We start from the raw sequence: 6000 nt of genomic DNA on the forward strand, positions 1-6000 counted from the left end.
AGGTCTGGACAGCTGTCGTCATCCTATTAGATAGATAAGAATTAATATATGTGTGTTTATGCCTGATTGGGAATCTGTCACCCCTGAGACATATATAACCTATTAATATGGGCATACAGGTAATAGAAGAAATGTTAAGCTTGTCCTACCTGTATGCCTCATATTAATGGTTTTGTTGTGGAGAAATGTTATATTCTGTCTTTATGCTAATGATCAGACCATTAACTCATCATAAAGCACAAGTTCATATGCTTTGAAGGTGGAAATGGGTCCCCTTACTTCTTGGCCAATGTGCAGTTGCACAATTCCACCAATAACATGTCTGCCTCTGTCCACCCCTGAATGTAACCATAGGAAAGATGACACTACAGCTACAAAGGTGACCGTCTGATAGCCTAGCTCGACTACCCACCTCTCCTGAACACCCTTACAGGTTTTTGAGACTTGGGTGGAGGACATCATCTCTGAAAATAGGGTCCCACAGCTGCACCCCATCAGTTTGAGTAGCACTCTTAGATGAGTAAATAGCCTCAGAGAAGAAGAGGGTGGGCAACCCCTCACTATGTCACTGAGGATTTTAGCATTCTCCCGTGATTACTCCGGAGTGTTTCTTGTGGTGGGATGCAGGTCTGGACAGCTGTCGTCATCCTATTAGATAGATAAGAATTAATATATGTGTGTTTATGCCTCATTGGGAATCTGCCACCCCCGAGACATATATAACCTATTAATGTGGGCATACAGGTAATAGAAATGTTAAGCTTGTCCTGCCTGTATGCCTCATATTAAGGCCGGCCTCACACTGGGCGTAAGACAATACGCCACGTATTATACGTCCGTACTACGGCCGTAATACGGAGAAATGTTCCCAAAATATTGATCCGTAGTCAGGGTGTGTCAGCGTATTTTGCGCATGGCATCCTCCGTATGGCATCCGTACTGCGAGATTTTCGCGCAGGCTTGCAAAACCGACATCTAATGGATTTATGTGCTCAAATGTTCGGGAAAACATATATACAGTATATATATATATATATATGTCATTGAGACACATATATATATATTCTGTATTTAGATTTCATTCAGCGCGATATGTGTTAAAAGCCGGTAATTCAATTGCCGGCTTCTCATTTCTCCTGCACAAACCCGACAGGATATGAGACATGGTTTTCATACAGTAAACCATCTCATATCCCCTTTTTTTTGCATATTCCACACTACTAATGTTAGTAGTGTGTATGTGCAAAATTTCAGCGCTGTAGCTGCTGAAATAAAGGGTTAAATGGCGGAAAAAATTGGCGTGGGCTCCCGCGCAATTTTCTCCGCCAGAATGGTAAAGCCAGTGACCGAGGGCAGATATTAATAGCCAGGAGAGGGTCCATGGTTATTGGCCCCCCCCGTGGCTAAAAACATCTGCCCCCAGCCACCCCAGAAAAGGCAGATCTGGAAGATGCGCCTATTCTGGCACTTGGCCACTCTCTTCCCACTCCCTGTAGCGGTGGGATATGGGGTAATGAAGGGTTAATGCCACCTTGCTATTGGAAGGTGACATTAAGCCAGATTAATAATGGAGAGGCGTCAATTATGTCACCTATCCATTATTAATCCAATAGTACGAAAGGGTTAAAAAACACACACACACATGATTTAAAAGTATTTTAATGAAATAAACACAGCGGTTGTTGTAATAATTTATTGTTCTCTCAATCCATCAGGAACACCCTCGCTTGGAAAAATAATAAACGCACAAGATACATACCTTCTGGTGAACCGTCTCGTCCCACGAAGTAATCCATCTGAAGGGGTTAACTAATATTACAGGCAGGAGCCCTGCTAAATGCAGCTGTGCTCCGTGCTTGTAATTCCCCAGCGAATGAATGAAATGTAGGTCATTGACCTACATTTCCTTCAGTCGCGGTGATGCGCCCCCTGGTGGATGTCCTCATATGACCTGGAGCGTGGGAAAAAGTTCCCAGGCTGCAGTTCATGAGAACATCCACCAGAGGGCGCCTCACCGCGACTGAAGGAAATGTAGGTTAATGACCTACATTTCATTCATTCGCTGGGGAATTACAAGCACGGAGCACAGCTGCATTTAGCAGGGCTCCTGCCTGTAATATTAGTTAACCCCTTCAGATGGATTACTTCGTGGGACGAGACGGTTCACCAGAAGGTATGTATCTTGTGCGTTTATTATTTTTCCAAGCGAGGGTGTTCCTGATGGATTGAGAGAACAATAAATTATTACAACAACCGCTGTGTTTATTTCATTAAAATACTTTTAAATCATGTGTGTGTGTGTTTTTTAACCCTTTCGTACTATTGGATTAATAATGGATAGGTGACATAATTGACGCCTCTCCATTATTAATCTGGCTTAATGTCACCTTCCAATAGCAAGGTGGCATTAACCCTTCATTACCCCATATCCCACCGCTACAGGGAGTGGGAAGAGAGTGGCCAAGTGCCAGAATAGGCGCATCTTCCAGATGTGCCTTTTCTGGGGTGGCTGGGGGCAGATGTTTGTAGCCACGGGGGGGCCAATAACCATGGACCCTCTCCTGGCTATTAATATCTGCCCTCGGTCACTGGCTTTACCATTCTGGCGGAGAAAATTGCGCGGGAGCCCATGCCAATTTTTTCCGCCATTTAACCCTTTATTTCAGCAGCTACAGCGCTGAAATTTTGCACATACACACTACTAACATTAGTAGTGTGGAATATGCAAAAAAAAGGGGATATGAGATGGTTTACTGTATGTAAACCATGTCTCATATCCTGTCGGGTTTGTGCAGGAGAAATGAAAAGCCGGCAATTGAATTACCGACTTTTCACTAACACCGCTGCGTATTTCTCGCAAGTCACAGTGCTGGTCAGTGTGGAATCCGTATTTTTCTCGCCCCCATAGACTTTCATTGGCGATTTTTTTGCGCAATACGGTGACAAACGCAGCATGCTGCGATTTTGTACGGCCGTAGAAAGCCGTATAATACTGAACCGTAATATACGGCTAATAGGAGCAGCCCCATTGAGAATAATTGTGCCGTTTATTTTGCGAGTTTTACGGACGTAGTTTATGCGCTCATACGTCCGTAAAACTCGCTAGTGTGAGGCCGGCCTTATGGTTTTGTTGTGGAGAAATGTTATATTCTGTCTTTATGCTAATGATCAGACCAATAACTCATCATAAAGCACAATTTCATATGCTTTGAAGGTGGAAGTGGGTCCCCTTACTTCATGGCCAATGTGCAGTTGCACAATTCCACCAATAACATGTCTGCCTCTGTCCACCCCTGAATGTAACCATAGGAAAGGTGACACTACAGCTACAAAGGTGACCGTCTGATAGCCTAGCTCGACTATCCACCTCTCCTGAACACGCTTCCAGCTTTTTGAGACTTGGGTGGAGGACATCATCTCTGAAAATAGTATCTTGAGGTGTTTTTTTGGTGGGCAATAAAAAATTTTTCTTGTGTTTTCCAATGATGATGGGAATAGCGGTTGCACTGAGTATGTGGCACGCTGTTTTGGGAGTTGAGTTCCTTATAGTTTTGGTTACCTGACTGTGGAACTTCCCATCTGAGGGAAAAAAAAACAAAACATCATATCTGAAAATAGGGGCCCACAGCTTCACCCCATCAGTTTGAGTAGCACTCTTAGATGAGTAAATATCCTCAGAGAAGAAGAAGGTGCGCAACCCCTCACTATGCCACTGAGGATTTTAGCATTCTCCTGTGATTACTCCGGAGTGTTTCTTGTGGTGGGATGCATGTCTGGACAGCTATTGACATCCTATTAGATAGATAAGAATTAATATATGTGTGTTTATGCCTCATTGGGAATCTGTCACCCCCGAGACATATATAACCTATTAATATGGGCATACAGGTAATAGAAATGTTAAGCTTGTCCTACCTGTATGCCTCATATTAATGGTTTTGTTGTGGAGAAATGTTATATTCTGTCTTTATGCTAATGATCAGACCATTAACTCATCATAAAGCACAAGTTCATATGCTTTGAAGGTGGAAATGGGTCCCCTTACTTCTTGGCCAATGTGCAGTTGCACAATTCCACCAATAACATGTCTGCCTCTGTCCACCCCTGAATGTAACCATAGGAAAGATGACACTACAGCTACAAAGGTGACCGTCTGATAGCCTAGCTCGACTACCCACCTCTACTGAAGACCCTTCCAGCTTTTTGAGACTTGGGTGGAGGACATCATCTCTGAAAATAGGGTCCCACAGCTGCACCCCATCAGTTTGAGTAGCACTCTTAGATGAGTAAATAGCCTCAGAGAAGAAGAGGGTGCGCAACCCCTCACTATGTCACTGAGGATTTTAGCATTCTCCCGTGATTACTCCGGAGTGTTTCTTGTCGTGGGATGCAGGTCTGGACAGCTGTCGTCATCCTATTAGATAGATAAGAATTAATATATGTGTGTTTATGCCTCATTGGGAATCTATCACCTCCCGAGACATATATAACCTATTAATATGGGTATACAGGTAATAGAAATGTTAAGCTTGTCCTGCCTGTATGCCTCATATTAATGGTTTTGTTGTGGAGAAATGTTATATTCTGTCTTTATGCTAATGATCAGACCAATAACTCATCATAAAGCACAATTTCATATGCTTTGAAGGTGGAAATGGGTCCCCTTACTTCTTGGCCAATGTGCAGATGCTCAATTCCACCAATAACATGCCTGCCTCTGTCCACCCCTGAATGTAACCATAGGAAAGAAGACACTACAGCTGCAAAGGTGACCGTCTGATAGCCTAGCTTGACTACCCACCTCTCCTGAAGACCCTTCCAGCTTTTTGAGACTTGGGTGGAGGACATCATCTCTGAAAATAGGGTCCCACAGCTGCACCCCATCAGTTTGAGTAGCACTCTTAGATGAGTAAATAGCCTCAGAGAAGAAGAGGGTGCGCAACCCCTCACTATGTCACTGAGGATTTTAGCATTCTCCCGTGATTACTCCGGAGTGTTTCTTGTGATGGGATGCAGGTCTGGACAGCTGTCGTCATCCTATTAGATAGATAAGAATTAATATATGTGTGTTTATGCCATATTGGGAATCTGTCACCCCCGAGACATATATAACCTATTAATGTGGGCATACAGGTAATAGAAATGTTAAGCTTGTCCTGCCTGTATGCCTCATATTAATGGTTTTGTTGTGGAGAAATGTTATATTCTGTCTTTATGCTAATGATCAGACCAATAACTCATCATAAAGCACAATTTCATATGCTTTGAAGGTGGAAATGGGTCCCCTTACTTCTTGGCCAATGTGCAGTTGCACAATTCCACCAATAACATGTCTGCCTCTGTCCACCCCTGAATGTAACCATAGGAAAGATGACTCTACAGCTACAAAGGTGACCGTCTGATAGCCTAGCTCAACTACCCACCTCTCCTGAACACCCTTCCAGCTTTTGGAGACTTGGGTGGAGGACATCATCTCTGAAAATAGTATCTTGAGGTGTTTTTTGGTGGGTAATACATTTTTTTTCCTGTTTTCCAATGATGATGGGAATAGCGGTTGCACTGAGTATGTGGCACGCTGTTTTGGAAGTTGAGTTCCTTATAGTTTTGGTTACCTGACTGTGGAACTTCCCATCTGAGGGAAAAAAAAAGCATCATCTCTGAAAATAGGGGCCCACAGCTGCACCCCATCAGTTTGAGTAGCACTCTTAGATGAGTAAATAGCCTCAGAGAAGAAGAGGGTGCGCAACCCCTCACTATGTCACTGAGGATTTTAGCATTCTCCCGTGATTACTCCGGACTGTTTGTTGTGGTGGGATGCAGGTCTGGACAGCTGTCGTCATCCTATTAGATAGATAAGAATTAATATATGTGTGTTTATGCCTCATTGGGAATCTGTCACCCCCGAGACATATATAACCTATTAATATGGGCATACAGGTAATAGAAGAAATGTTAAGCTTGTCCTACCTGTATGCCTCATATTAATGGTTTTGTTGTGGA

This window comes from Ranitomeya variabilis, chromosome 1 (assembly GCF_051348905.1).
Source record: "Ranitomeya variabilis isolate aRanVar5 chromosome 1, aRanVar5.hap1, whole genome shotgun sequence".
In the NCBI taxonomy this organism is placed as follows: domain Eukaryota; kingdom Metazoa; phylum Chordata; class Amphibia; order Anura; family Dendrobatidae; genus Ranitomeya; species Ranitomeya variabilis.